The following is a 16,248-nucleotide window of genomic DNA, read 5'->3' as shown; positions in this document are numbered from 1 at the left end:
AAAGGCAGAGAGAGATAGAGAGAGAGAGAGAGAGAGAGAGAGAGAGAGATTAGAAGCCGACAATTTTCTAAAAATAACACAGCGCGGGGATTTTAGGCTTTCATTTCTTTTTCAAGTGTTTAAGAATTATACCTTTTTATTTTGTATTTATTAGAAATTTGATTACAATAAAATTAAATTAATAAACATTAATCAACAAAAATACTACTCATCTGAAAATAACTGCTCAGGATATCAACAGTTATTGACGAATCATTAATTGTCAATAAACAATAAATATTACTACTCGCTGTTGAAATACTCACATCATAAAGAAAAACTGCGCGTGTTACTGTTTCTTCAAACAATTCTGCCATTCGGAACACGCTACATCTCTGAAAAATGTATATGAAATTCATAACAAGTAGCGCTATCTATGCGGGAAAAGCAGGGACTGTATCAACAAAGAGGAACGTGAGCGCATCCACAGCCGACTGTATAGGATACCTATATAGTTTTTCTGAAACAAACGCATGCGCACTCTCTCTGTTTTATTCTTTAGTTAATCCATCTCTCTCGGTACTATTTTTAGCATAGTGTTATATTTATATCCAAGTACCTCTTCTCTGTCCTTTTCGCGTCAGAAACGCTCCACAACAATATTTCCCGAAAACGTTGCATTAAAATTCGGCTTTGAAATGTTACTATTATCGCGTCCAAAGAAGCTTCACTTCAAAAATAAATAACATTAACAAGGACAATGCGTGGATCACGTCGAACTAGGAATTTATTGTTACAAATTATACATGCTTTAACCTTGCCAATTAAAATACTTTAACAATTTATAATAAAGAATTTGAACTTTCATAAATAAGAATATAACAAAATAACTTTTAAGCTCGCCCAAACAAGTTTTGTTTTTGATTTTTATCTCCGAAAAAGGTTAAACGATTAGTTTCAGGTTCCTGATTTTAATAAAGCCTAAATGCATTTATGGTTCCGATATTCCTTGCACGTGTTCAGTCTGCCATCAATTACGCCTACGTGAGGCCGAATAAAAACCAAATGGCATTTAAGACATATCGTGGGTATACTGCAAAGAAGCTACCAAGCCAAACAGTGACAAAAATGACATTAAATCACTATATGCTTAATAAAGGTCAGAAGTATACCTCGAAAAGAAAATGTCCAAGTCAGTATTTCAATCAGTGGACATGAGATAAAAAAAAACAAGTCTCGATACCGAAAATTCTGTTCGGTAAAATTTTGGCTGAGTCAACTTAATTAAAATTTATTTCCGCTTTTCGACTTGGTCACTTTAATGAAGTATACCCACGATATATTATTTGCGCAAGCAATGTATGTGTACATGACGGGAATGGTATCATATGTACAGGTGCGATAATCAAGCCAAGATATGTTTTCTTAAGCATGAAGGGTTGCTGATTGGCCCAGATCATTTACCTACTCTGTAAAAGTTTCTTTAAACGGAACTGAAAATCATGTAAAATTTCAGATATTTGTGAATTTGTACATTAACATGAAAGCAATTGCGTCGCTATAAAAATAATGTTTGCAGTAATATTGGGTCCGGATTCTTACCCGGACATTTATGCTTTGGAGTTGTCTCAGTTCCTCCAATAGTTAAAGTTATTTGCAAACCGTTCCCTGACTAGCTTTCCAGTACTACTAAAAGCCCAATTATTAAAAATTCGATTATCTTTTTTTTTTCACGTTTCAAAAAAATGTCATCGTATTGTTTCGAAAAAAAATTGGTTAATTGTAAAGTCGGTTTACGGACGATAGTTTAACGTGACAACGTCATAACAAAACATTGATGAAATGATTGTATACTTTTATGAATAAAATTGAATCATTTTTATTTTAAAAATAAAAGAATAAATACTTGAAATTATACTAGTAATAAGATTTTTAAAATGCAAGAATAATTAACCTTTATTGCTGAAATTGTTGTTGTAATAAGCAATGAAAACCGCATTAACTTTTCACTTCACTTTATAAACAGTAGACGAAACAGTTCACGTGTAGATGACTTGAAATTAATTTTAAAAACTGGAGTTTAGCTATAAAGTTTAAATATAATTATGAACAAGTTTTCATATAAATAAAATGTAATCAAATATCTATCATCAATTATATGAATCACCATAATTTTTTAGTAAATTGTAACATAACCTATTATTACTGCACTCGCCGACAGCGTAACGGAACAATGAGCGTAACGGGACACTTTTTCGTGCGTGCAGCCGGGCCGGCGTTCATAGATTTATTAGACGTTGTCACGTCAAAAAACGTATTTCACACGTGCGAAAAGCGAGACGCGGTCCGAATCAGGCCCCTCCGTGACGTAGGCAGTCCATGGCTTGCAGACCCACGAAGGGTTTTTCGCACCTATAAAAACCGTGACGTGCGACCGGATAGCGGGCGAGGCACGCACGCACGCACGCAAGCAAGATGGCGGCGCTCCAGAGGGGCCTAATCAATCGATGAGCCGGCCGCTAGCATGCGGCGCTCTCCGGTGATGAAGAGGAGGAGGAGGGGGACGGGGTTCGGTTCCAGCCTCGAGTCCCACGGACGTCATTAGCGTCCGTCACTCGGAGGGCCTCAGTGAATGATGGCCCTCGACCGCCATTGTAGACGGGGCAGGAGGGAGGGGGGCGCGTAATGCGACCAAACCAACCGCCGCGAGCCGTATACCCCACCCGACCGCGACATCTCCATTGTCGGCGCGCGCCCCGTCAATCAACTCCCGCCTGGGCCGCGGTGACTGGGACAAACCCCCTCCTCACTCCCCCCCCCCCCCGGCGCACTAAGGGCCGGCATTCCGAGGCACAAACACATTGAATATGACTTGATGTAAGCTTTTGGACATACGCCATTGCTAAGCACATGGATGTAGAAGAAAAATAAAAAAAAACCCAAAAGACAAAAACACAAATTAAGCAAAAAAATTGCTGTTGTCAATAGGATATAAACACCACATAATATTCCATAACAGGAATATGGTCAAAAAACAAAGAAAAATGGATTAAGAGAACGAAAAAAAAAATACCCACAAATAATGACCGTACAAAAATATTGAACCCCAAAAAAAAAAAGAATCAGCACAACAGTTGAAACGAGACAAAAACACGACAAAACGAAAAGTCGAAACCAACACAATAGTTTTCCAAAACAGATGAGAACGAAAAAACCCCCACAAATGATAACAGCACAAAAATATTGAACCCAAAAAAAAAATTCAGCACAACAGTTGAAACGAGACAAAAACACGACAAAAAACGAAAAGACGAAACAAACACAATAGTTTTCCAAAACAGAAACAAGCGACGTTTCGGGAACTGCAATCAGCTCCCGTCCTCAGGCAGAGACGCACAAGGTACGAAAACACAGGTGCGACTCCACATTGAATATGCCACAACTGTGCCTTGACCATATTCCTGGTTGCATGATAGGTACACGGCCAGCCCCCCCCTTTTTTTATGGAACGGATTCCGGCGTCCTATCCGTAGCCGATCTGTTGCCGCGAATTCCGCGCATGCTCAGAGCTCACGTTTTCGTGGACTTCGTCCGGATGGCGGACCAGCGTCTGGGCGCATCAACTCGTACATAGTCTTTTTTTTTTGACGTGACAACGTCTAATAAATCGATGAACGCCGGGCTGCACGCACGGAAAAAATTGTCCCGTTACGCTGTGTCCCGTTACACTCATTGTAAGCTTGCGCCGCATCTATCTCTCTTCCACTCGATTGGATCAACCATCGATTTGACTTTTTCGAGGCACATTAAACTTGAAACACTCCCATTCGTTTCCTACTTTAATGAGTGCAAATAAAAGTAACTTTATCAATTAAATTGTAGATTTCATTTCACTCCTTCTCTGTATCCATACAAAATAGTGATAATTCAATAAAAATGATTCAATTTTATTCATGAAAGTATGCAATCATTTCATCAATGTTTTGTTATGACGTTGTCACGTTAAACTATCGTCCGTAAACCGACTTTACAGACAACCAATTTAATAAATATCAATTTAAGCTACAATAAAAATTTCATGAACATTGATAAAACTTAAATGTACGTTATATAAAACTAAATAGTTTGTGTTAAGCAACGCCTCGGTAGCGCAGTAGGCAGCGCGTAAGTCTCATAATCTTAAGGTCGTGAGTTCGATCCTCACCCGGGGCATACTTTTTTTGTGATCATCGTGAGACGTACAAAGCGCGTCGGTGAACAAAATAATGATGCTTTATGGCAGCGAAACTAACCTGGAAAACTTACGTTTTGTGCTCTTTAATAATCGCAACTTAAAAAGTACTTGAGAAAATTGAAAAAAAAAAGTTCAATTTTTGTGCGATGGCGTTACCGTAACAACCGCATCGATGGTTGCCAAACGTCCGTTACAATGCGTTGGAATCAGTTTCTAGCCTCGCGCAGGGGCACCGTTTATTAAAACTGTTGCCGATTCGTTTCCCTTGCTGGGATTAGGTTTTGTACACGTTCTGGAATACGGCCCGCGAGTTAGGTTACGGCTGTGTCTCAACAAGGCAGTGCTTATTCGCTGCCTCACCCGAACGTCTTGGAATACCACCCCAAGTCACAGCCTGGATACAACTTCCGTAATAAATTTTACGTATCGGCACGACGTACACGGGGGAAAAAAAAATATTAGTTGATTTTTCAAAATATTCCTTTTGGAAACCAGTTGCCAAGAAGTAGTTTGTAATACTACAAGAAAAATGTTGAAAATTTGTTGCAACACATTGCTGTGAATATCTTTCCATATACGAAATAATTTTTGGAAACAATACTAGATATTTCTTGTCGCGCTTACGAAAATTGGCGCATGATTTCAAATTTTTTATTATTTATAGAAGCATAAATTTTGTTGTATTCAGATATTTGTAATACAGGCCGTAGACGCTAACGTATTATAATTAACCAGCTGTTGCATAAAATGAACCTGTAAGTAAGTAAGTACGGAATTAGTCAGACAAGTTTTAATTTTGGGGGATTGCGAGATTGCATATGGTTGGATCAAACGAGCTTAAAGGTATTTTATTATTGGTTTCTTGTTATTCTGAGAAGTGTCAATTACCCATGACAAGATGAAAATATTATTCAAAACATATAATGAATTACAATCCAAGTGGCTTGTCTCCAAGTAACAAAGTGAATTTCTCAGATCTCTACGAAGTGTTTGAAGTATAGCATAGGAGAAAAAGAAACTGTAACCAAGTTTTCACGTAGCTATTTATGACACTTGTAGTCGCCGATGTTAAATAATTCGTTTATTCCATTTGTCTGCTTCCGATTGAAGCCTGTATACAAATAACGGTCTGAAACTACGGTTAACAACTCAAAATATTAAAATATTATTCGTGCCACAACCTGCCAATAATTTTGGATAAATAAATCACACTTATAATCACGGAAAAAATTGAAAAAAAAAAATCAATACGGCGGGAATTATTACATAAATTTCTCTCAGAAAGATTCAAATTATCTAATCGAGTAGCGACAAGGCAATTGTTTTGAGAAGTTTAAACACTGCGACCCAGTCAGTTATTTATTTGGGGACGACACCAATATCAGAAGAAAAATAATAATTGGACTGAAATATTTAATCGAATAAAAAAATAGTAGCGTCTGCATATATTTATACAGTAATAGTTTAAATTTAACAGGCCAAGTTCAGCTGAAGAATCTTCACGAAAGTACTTAAATAATTTCTCTATTATTTTCAATAAACCAGATGTTCAGCTCAAACTACACCCCATTGGGAAGCATCTTAGATCATAAGTCGTGTATCGTGTTTTTTACATAGTTTGTCGTGATAAACACGCATCCGAAGAAGTTGGTTGAATTCAGATCCAGCCTGTATGTTAGTTTTTTTTTAAATCTTTGTAAAAAAAAGTTGAACTACGTACGACGTAAGAATTATTTAGCGAGCTGATGGGTGCGGCTAAGACTCTGAGCATTACAACCGCCTGACTTAAAACTCCGTTCATCCGCCTCACTGAAGCCTCACACGCGGTTTTTTTTTGTAAACGGAACATAAATATTCATGTTGAATTACAGATGTTTGTTCATTTACATGAAAACAACTATATCACCACGAAATAGTTTCAGCAGTACTACTGTTCCGTGTTGTCCCAGTACCTACATTAGTTAAAAAAGTTATTTGTATACCGTTCGCTGAATAACTTTGCTGGTCGAATTTAAACTATTCCTGAAGCAGAAGCAGCCAATTTTTTTATTCGATTAAATATTAATAAGCATAACGAAAACAAAATAAAGTCAAAATGTTTAATATTTGATTAAATTTTCCACCGTTAAAAAAAATTACGCTTGAATAAAACATCAATCGAAATATAAGATTCATATACGCAATAATCTTATCAAATTAGTGTTATTGTCATCGGTCCTCGATAAATCTACAAAGTTTGAATGAAATCTGGCCGTTTAAAGAGGGTCAAAAACGCACCCAAAGGAGTCGGTTACAAACATACAAACAAACAAACCTACAACTGAAGCTAATATAAAGCGTGTAAAAATAGCCGTAGCCATGTGTTGTACAAAGTTGCGAAGTGTTACAAACTGTTTCTTGGCGACTGGTTAGGAAATGAAGCTTTTGTAAAAGCACAGAATTTTTTTTTTTTTTTGTGTTTCCTTTGCAGAGCCACGTGTCTCGCGGAGGGGGCGGACGAAGGTGAAAAAAAAAAATGGGATTTGTGGGTTGGGGGGGGGGGGGGCATCGCACGAGGCGGTTGTTTATCAGAGTCCTTTGTTTATCAGAGCACGGCTTTCCGGTCCACGGCCCGAGGCGGAAGGACCGCCCTGAAGGGGGAGGGGGAGGGAAACTCCCGGAGCTTCGGCACGTGCGAGCTCACACCACAAATAAGATACGAGACAGGCGGAGACGGGGACGCACCACAACGCCGAAATGCCATAACGCCGAAATGCCAAATTGACCACAACGCCGACAGCTAGAAAACTGCTGTGTACCACAACGCCGAAATACACTAACGCCGAAAAATGCCATTGCAGGACTGCCACAAAGGTTAGGTTAGGTTAGGTTAGACTAGGTTAGGTTAGACTAGGTTAGGTTAGACTAGGTTAGGTTAGACTAGGTTAGGTTAGACTAGGTTAGGTTAGGCTAGGTTAGGTTAGGCTAGGTTAGCTTAGGCTAGGCTAGGATAGGCTAGGTTAAGTGAGGTTGGGTTATATTACGCTAGGTTAGGTTAGGTTAGGTAAGGTTAGGTTTGATTGTGGTATTTCGGCGTTAAGGTACATTTAAGAAACACACACAGATTCATTCAGTTGTTATTTCGGCGTTGTGGTACACAGCAGTTTTATAGCTGTCGGCGTTGTGGTCAATTTTGACATTCGGCGTTATGGTATTTCGGCGTTGTGGTAACGACCCGGCGGAGACTGGTATACTGCGCAAGGCCGCACTAGCTCGCTGATGGCCAATCAGCTGTCGTGAACCGCCACGCACGGGCGTGGAGCCGACATTTTATGGTATTATGATAAAAAAACAAACAAAAAAAAAACAAATTGAGTCATGCAAAAATAGCGGATTTCGTCTTTATCGTCATTAAAAAAATTGAAACACTTTTAATAATAAGCACACGTAAAGCACAATCACTACTTCAACAACTCGTGGCAAGACACTTCAGATGTGCGCATTAAAAACAATACTACATACATTGATGAGAGTAAGTTAAACAACTTAAGTAAAGCAACTAAAACATTCAAAAATAATAATATTGCAATGTAAAACCCCAAAATCTTTACAGATGTACATTTTATTGTGATGTTTCTGTACAGGTATTTATCCTTGACTGTATGGTATCAGCTCTAGCCTGAATTTTTTTATTTTACTTTTAAAAAAAACATAGCTAGAAACTAAATAAAATGTATTTTTTTACTTAGAACATAACATTTTAAGTTTTTAAATAAAAACCTAAATTAAAGATTTATGGAATCAATTACTTTTTATGAATTATATAATGAAGGTGAATTTCACTGTATTTCGGAGTTTGACGTTGTGTCGCTTAATTCCGCTGTTATTTCGATTTAATCGCTGTTTGCCATAGAATATTGCCTCTACACATGCGTTACTTATCGATTTCAACGGAAAATAATATTCTAAACGTTTACAACAACTTGGGACGAATTTGAAAATGTGCCTGATTTACTGCGGGGAAAATCTAACTGTTGAGCTACTATGTATGCTATTTATTTTGCATGCGGGAAACATTAAATTTCTTACTGAGTCGGTTCAGCAATATGTATTTTATTTTTTCGCGTATCAATGAAATCAAGGAAAGCTGAAAATGGAATCACGCAGATATTTTTTTGTACTTTTACAAAAGATTAATTTGGAAACCAGTTGCCGGGTAATTGTTTGAGAATTAAAAAAAAATTAAATTTGTGCAACTACATTGCTACGGTTATTTTTGCAAATATTAAATAGGTTTTTTGAAAAACCAATACTGAACATTTCTTGTCACTCTTATGAAAAATGGCGCATGATTTAAAATTGTGATAATTTTTTAAAAAACATAATTTTTTTTAACAATGTAAAATATAAACAAATTTAAAAAAACTTCTTTTTTTGTTTTGCTTAATAAAGAAGGTACGTAGTTAATACTGGAAAGCTATTCGAGGGAACGATTAACAAAAAAAACTTTAATTAATGTAGGAACTGCGACAACACAAAGCAAAAATTGCCTGGTCAAGAAAGAATCGAGTCCATTGTACAATTTTTGTAGCCATAATTACTTTCATTGAAAAGTACAAATTTACAAATATCTGTAATTTTAGATGATTATATCAGTTACATTTTCACAAAAAAAAGTTATAGCGTAGCTCTCTGAAGTCCTTTATTTTCCATACATTATTCTGGCGTGTTACCCCACAATAATTTCGAGGAATTGACTTGTCGACAGCGACAGGTTTTGCGGGGGTTGTAGAACTATGTTAAATAAAAATATATACTGACGCTCAGTGTCGTTTGTTAAATACTTTCTCTATTATTAACAGCTTCCACTTCAAATATTTTCAACTTTTTTTTTTCGAGATGAACCTGTAGCCGACGTTTTTCGGTCGGATTCCGAAATCCTGTATAAAAAAACGACCATGAAACAAAAAGTTAAGAACTTATGAGTGCAATAGAACAACGAACTCAATGAAAAAAATAAAAATCAGCAAAGCTGAAAGCAATCGCAATCAGTTTTAAAGGTTCACTGCGAAATGTACTTTCTGGCCAACATTATTCTCCAAGAACGGCGAAGTGCACATTAAATTATTGCATAGCTCATTCGCATGCTAAAACTCTTTAAACCATACTTTTGACGGAGAGGTAGTAAGGAGGGGGGGGGGGGGTAGAGAGGGAGGATAACGAAGGAAAAATAAAAAGGTTCAAAAATTAGTGTTTTTTTTTTTTTTTTTTTAATTTTGTGTACACTTGAACTCCTCTGAGAATACAAGGGGGAAAAAATGAATCGCGGCCATTCGTGGTCAGCTATACTTTTGCATTCCCTTTCTCTTCCGATTTAAGATATTGCTCTGCATAAAAAAAAGTTTGTGTGGAGTCCACACGCGACGGAAGTTAAACTTAATGCTTCTTATGTTATTAGGTATAGGAGGTCGCAGATTAAAATATATATATAAGCAAGTATACAAGCGCTAAAATAATGCTACTGCGCAAGTATTCAAGTATGCAAGTATGCTGCGTCATTTGTACCCCTCCTCTGCCTTCACCACCTCTACCGGTTTCCGTACCACGTACCTACTAACTATTCCCCTCACACGACCGGCATTTTCGTAACCCTCCGAGAAGTGTAGCCTCCTGAGCAAAGAAGTTTCACTTAAAAAAATTTCCTTTCATTTTTGATTATTTGCAATGAAAAATTTTGTTTCGCTCAACTTCCTCTGGTGTCTATCGTCGACCGTAGCTTTTAATTTGAAAGCAAACTCAAATCTCTGGTAAATCTCAATTTTGAAACTGCATTAAAGCACCGTTAATTACTTACTCGAGAGACAGCGCGGAGTAACTTACACAGCGAGTTTTCCTTGTAATTGGAATCAGAAACGTTGGAAGATTTGAGCACTTTAACATTCGACGAATAATGAAATTAAAAAAAAAATTGCGACAGTCAACCACCCCTTGACTCCTGTGTGGAGACCACGTCCATGAAAATTATAGCTTGCCCGACGTTTCAGCATGACTTCAATCGCCTCTGAAGATGGTTGGGAAAAGACATGCCGAAACTTTGAGTACACCATCATTCCCAAGGACGTGAACCAGAAGCCAAGGAGTAGCTAGTACCATAGAAGAAAGAGGATATACAGAATTGCGACTCTTACAGACGAAACTGAAACAATGTTTTGCGCGACGTGTGTAGCTACTTATATGTTGGGTGGGCCCATAACTAATAGTAAAAAAGAACACTGACGGGAGGTTAAAATCCAAAGTGTTAGGTTTATAATGTTAATTTAACTACTGACGACTAATAAACTGTGCAGGGCCGGATTTAGGGGAGGGTAACCGGGGCGAAAGCCCCGGGGCCTCCACAAACGGAGGGCCCCCACAAATCCTTTGATATTCTTTTATCGCTGTTTTACCTTTACCAACAGTACTTTGTACATACATGATTATATTATTGTTAAATGTTAACAGAAATATTCATTAACACTAAATTTAATTTCATATAATTTTGTCTCCGTTTATATGTATGTATGTTTTTTTAAATACTAAGAAAATCTACTTAATTTCACAATAATTTATTTATTGGAAAACTCGACTGAAAAAAATTGTTCATTTTATTTGTAAAATAATTTGGAGCCAGGGGGCCTCCGCTCCTCTGTTGCCCCGAGGCCTCCAGACCTCTAAATCCGGCCCTGAAACTGTGAAAGAAACACTTAATGCTGTTTTGTATAAAAATGCATGAGCTATTTCAATTAGTGGGAGATACAAAATTTCTGGTATGCCAAACCACAAAATATATGGCTACCAAAATAAAGCGGATTAATTTTTAGTGGTTTGTTTGCTTCATGATAGTTTATGCATTACTTCTCACCGTCACTATAGCTATGTTAGTAGTATATTATGAAAGATGCTATCTAGCGGGCGGGCACATAACTACTTTAAAAAACTAGGTCTCAGCTTCGCCAATTAGAATTTTTGTCCCATGGTTGGTAAGATTCTTGCCTCGAGAGACTACGATCTACATTGCAGTAGCCACATCGGAGACCTGACGTTGAAAAACAGGAGAATACTTTTCAAATCTCTGCGACGTAAACTGAAAGAGCGAACGACGTGACGTGCGAAAACAGTTGCCCAGGAACAGAGAAATTACGACGACAGCTTGAAATATTTCGGGAGACAAATTTCGGAACGCGCTCGGTAATCGATGCTCCATCTAGAGACCTGCAAAATTCGCGGATTCATTTCGCGATAGGATAGAGTCCAAATACTTTTGACATTATTTTGCTTCAGTTTATCTTAAGGACTCTGGGGCAATGAAAAATCTTTAACAGAAGAATTAGCGAATCACGATCATTCCAGTCAACAGGTGTTACGAGTCGGTAACCAATCAGCAGATGTAATTTTCACGAGTGCGTAGAGGATCATGGAGTCTATCATTTAGGGATTTGAAATCGCGAATTTTACAGGTCTCTACGGATGCTCCATCGCGTTCTGATATACAGCTGGGGAGACTATACTGACCACTCCTATTCCAATGATCAACCCTGACAGTTTGTTCGGTGATTGCTCCTTGTATATGACGCCACTCATCACGTCACGCGGGGTTACGCCGTCGCGTGAATGTGATTTATTGGACGGACCGCGCGAATGACAAATGGGGCGGGTTCGAGTCCCGACTCCAGCGACGATAACTCACCGAGCACACAAAGGGCGTAAAACACGACGATACGTGTCCGCCGTGCGAAAGTGACGCCTGGAACAGAAACTGTCACCGCAGGCGAGTGACAGATCACAGGACAAACGAGCATTAAAAAAAAATTGGTTGTCTGTAAAGTCGGTTTACGGACGATAGTTTAACGTGACAACGTCATAACAAAACATTGATGAAATGATTGCATATTTTTATGAATAAAATTGAATCTTTTTATTTTAATAATAAAAGAATAAATACTTGAAATTATACTAGTAATCAGATTTTTTAAAATGCAAGAATAATTAACCTTTATTGCCGAAATTGTTGTTGTAATAAGCAATGAAAACCACATTAACTTTTCACTTTACTTTATAAACAGTCGACGAAACAGTTCACGTGTAAATGTAAGTTGTGTGCTGCCGCTGTCTTTCTTCTCCTCGGACGCATAGGCCAATCGAGTGGAAGAGAGATAGATGCGGCGCAAGCGTACAATGAGCGTAACGGGACACAGCAGAACAATGAGCGTAACGGGACACAGCGTAACGGAACAATGTGCGTAATGGGACACTTTTTCGTGCGTGCAGCCGGCGTTCATCGATTTATTAGACGTTGTCACGTCAAAAAAAAAAAGTAGCAGGCGCTAAGGGCGAGACTTGCTCGTTCACCTCTATGTCTACTAGCCTCTGCGCGCTGGGCCCCAAAACTTATGGCTTGCAGTCTTCGCGTTGATTAACAAAACATATGTTTTACTTTACACGCGGTGTAAAAAATCGCAGGCTTCCCCGCCGATTTTCTTGAGTTGCTTGGCTTCTGATCTGTAGCGACTGCAACGTCGACCGAAACGTGGTTGATGTCTTCGCCTTAGAATAGCTACAACCAAACTCCTTTATACGTACTGATCCTGTAATTTCACGTGTAGTATAAAAAGTAGAGGAATTTTGTAATAATGCAAAAATGCACTTAACAGTAGTGTCAACCAAATTTGTCCTGCTTAAAAACACGCCCATGGGGGAAGAGGAGGAAGAAAACACTATTTTGGTCTTATTGCTGTAAAAAAAAATTCGTCTTAAAAAATTAGAGTGTCATGTTAAAACCCGGAGCTTTATACGCCTCTTGACGGTCTAGCCAGTTTGCTACCTTTGCGTGTCATGCGACCAATTAGTGAGCCAATCATAACGACGATACTTACGAAAAAAAAAACACATCCTTTACGAGGCTTACATTTACTATTTATCAAGTTAGTTGTTTTGAAATTTCTGAGGCAGGGTATCGCGTGCCATTTGGTTAGTTGATTCCTGCAATTTCATCTCGATAACCGTACTGCATTTGGTGTTTGATAGCAAGATTTTATCTCAAACTCAGTGTTATCTGCAGTGAAAAGCCAAGCCAGGGTTTACAATTTATTATCACTTGCGTGACATTTTACAGCTCGCACGAATAACGCTTATCTGGTGACAAAATTTAAGACCAAACTACCGAGGTACAGCGATAAATCCACACAAACAGCCCTTGAATCAAAGTAATGTCGTAAAAAAATTAAGTAAGCAAAATGACGCGTGAGACTGAGTCAAAAATCGTACCTGCACAGAAAAATTGTTGTTCTGTATTTTTACAAAATATTTATTTGGAAACCAGTTCCCAAGAAATATCTTGTAATACCTACTACCAAAAAAAATTGCAACTTTGTACAACACATGGCTGTAGTTATTTTTGCACATATGAAATAAGTTTTTCGAGATGATAATAATGAGAATTTATTACGAATATTGGCGCATAATTTTATATTTTAACTGATGTTTCACTCGAGCATAATTATGCTAAACCATGGAAAAGATAATCGAATATACAATAATCGGACTTTATTTTGTTGTTATTACGCTTATTAATGCGCGCAGTTAACACAGGGAACGGTTTACAAATAACTTCAACTATTCGGAGGTACTGGTAAACACAATCCGAATCTAGTATTACTACGAACACTATTTTGTGGGGATAAAGTCGTCTTCACGAAAATGTACAAATAAAAAACTATCTGTACATGAATATTTATTTTTCATTTTCGGAAGGAAAAAAAAATCATCACAGTGTATACTGCAGCAGCGTTGAGAATTGCTACAGCGAGCGGCAAGTAACCCAGTGACAACCCCTCAGGCCCTCAGGAAAGTAACAGGAGAGAGAGCAGGTAATTGAGCAGTGGGTCGGCAGAACATCAGACACCATGCTCCCCAGTGTTCCACGAGAAGAGTGCTTCAGACCGCGCGCGTGACCTTGACTGTGGTGGGCTCGTCTGAGAAAAAGGCCTCCGCGTACTTTACGAAACGAACTTTACTTAACGGCCGTGATTTTTCCCCCTCCTTTCTTTCTCTCTATTCCTTCGAGCTTTCGAGCTTTGGGTGGCAGTGGAAACCTGTTTTATTTTTTTATTTGCACAGAAAAAAATAAAACCCACGTGAATGAACGTAGTTACATTTTCTCACTTCTAACGTGCCTCCTGCTCCCTGATGATGGCGACTGCAATGTCGACCGAAACGTCAGTGAATTATTCGCCAAGGACGCGGTTACAACACAGAAGCCAAGCTACTACTTTATTGTTATTTTATTTGTTGGAAGTTTTAATTTGTGTCACACGCAACTAAATTATCTTTGGACGTCTTGTATGTCAATAAACATTAAATATTTTTTTTGTATCACACGCGTGATCGGCTTCTTTGTCGAGCGGAGCTCGATGCGCGAGCGCGCGCTAGTCGGTGGCCCCGGCGTCGCACACACGGCCAGAAAACAAGGCGGACACAAGCTGAATAATCAGCGTGCGGCGCGCGGCACGGGAGGGAAGGGAAAATACGGGGTGGCGGCGCCTGCGGACCACTATCCCTCCCTGCACCCCAACCCCATCGTATTCCATCACCCGCCGGGGTCATAACCCCCTTCCCCCCTTTTTCTGCCGCAGTCCCTCCCCTAACGCAAACCCGCGCTCGCTACAATCTGCGGTCCCCTTGTCATGCACACACACACACACACACACACACACACACCGCCACGCTCCCCAGATAAACACCCTCCGTGTATCTGGTTCTCCCCCGCCTACCCGCCTACCCGGGTACACATGCGAGTGTGCAGAGTGTTTTTTGTTTTGTGTAACGAACTGGGGTCTACCAAGAAATTTAATATTTACCAGAAATGATACAGCATGACAAATTACATACCTATTACGTAAAGCACTGATGTTTTCATAAAGAGTTTAGATTTAAAACTTGACTTAGCATAGCTCATATTGATATAATTTTGGTGTCACCAGAAACACGCCACGACGTGTGTATTCTCAGTATGCACTTTCAAATAAACGAACAGTTTTAAAGGGAAATATCCTTAAGAACGAGTCTTCGTGTCAGAGTGTGCAGAGCCTCAGAAGTAACAACGTCGTTTAAAAACCGCTCAAGATATCCTAGCAGAGTGCGTTTACGATGATTAAAAAAAAAACATTTTAGGAATACGCTGAGGGCGAAAGAGAAGTTCTATTTCTGTAGTTCGTTTTTAAACGGTATTTTTAGAACAGTAAAAAAACGGCTAAAATGCATTTTTTGTTCAGGATGTAGTTTTAGACACGAAACAAATGGTAAATATTCTTGAAAGCATTCGACGGACTTTTATCTTCGTTTCTCCTCCGTGTAATGTTACGGACATCGCTCAGATGCACGACGAGAAGACTGCGCGCTAGAAGCACCAGCGAGCGTCGCACTTATCACCCCCGCCTCGCCGACACAACTACACCCCTGACACTTTAAGGGTGTTCGACACCTGCAGTCCGTGTCACGCAGCTTGTGACATGTTCGACAGCTCCCGCCGCTCTAGTTCTGTCGACAAGAGTTGCTTGAAAAAAAGTCATTCACCGTGGTCGTTGAGTGTTCGCAGACGAACATCCACGTGTTGCTCGGCAGGTTGAAGTTTTGGAAATGGTGTTTACTTTTGAGTACCGGTCAGTTCGATACAAGTTAACGTGGCACAGACGTTATCGGCACAGCGGTCGTTCGTTTACGGGTTAGAGTATGGTGCCTCCCAGCTCATCCGGGCTGCTAACGACGTCTTTAGGCTTGCAAATGATCAGATTGGCCCCTGAGAAAAAATGTGCCTCGGGCCACTGCAACAAAGCTTAACTAAGTAGAGTACACCAGCCTAACAAAGTGTAAATCACCCTTTTGTAACCAAATTATATGGAAAATAAAATTTCCAAAAATAATTTAAAATTATAATAAAAATTAAAAAAAAAGTGCCGAAATACCTAATTTCCGGCACATACTCCCCCACGGAAAGGCGGAGCCAGGGTAAGCAACCAACA

At 39.0% G+C, this 16,248-nt stretch overlaps 1 non-coding gene across 1 annotated transcript; it reads left to right on the top strand.

Moving 5' to 3' along the window:
- Positions 1-4,118: 4,118 nt before the first annotated feature.
- On the top strand, positions 4,119-4,191 carry Trnam-cau (transfer RNA methionine (anticodon CAU)). Its single transcript has one exon. It is a non-coding gene; the product is annotated as a tRNA-Met (tRNA).
- The last annotated feature ends 12,057 nt before the right edge of the window (positions 4,192-16,248 follow it).

This window comes from Bacillus rossius, chromosome 7, assembly GCF_032445375.1.
Source record: "Bacillus rossius redtenbacheri isolate Brsri chromosome 7, Brsri_v3, whole genome shotgun sequence".
NCBI lineage: Eukaryota > Metazoa > Arthropoda > Insecta > Phasmatodea > Bacillidae > Bacillus > Bacillus rossius.
The sequence above is the reverse complement of the archived record's forward strand: the minus strand, read 5'-3'. Positions and strand labels throughout refer to the sequence as shown.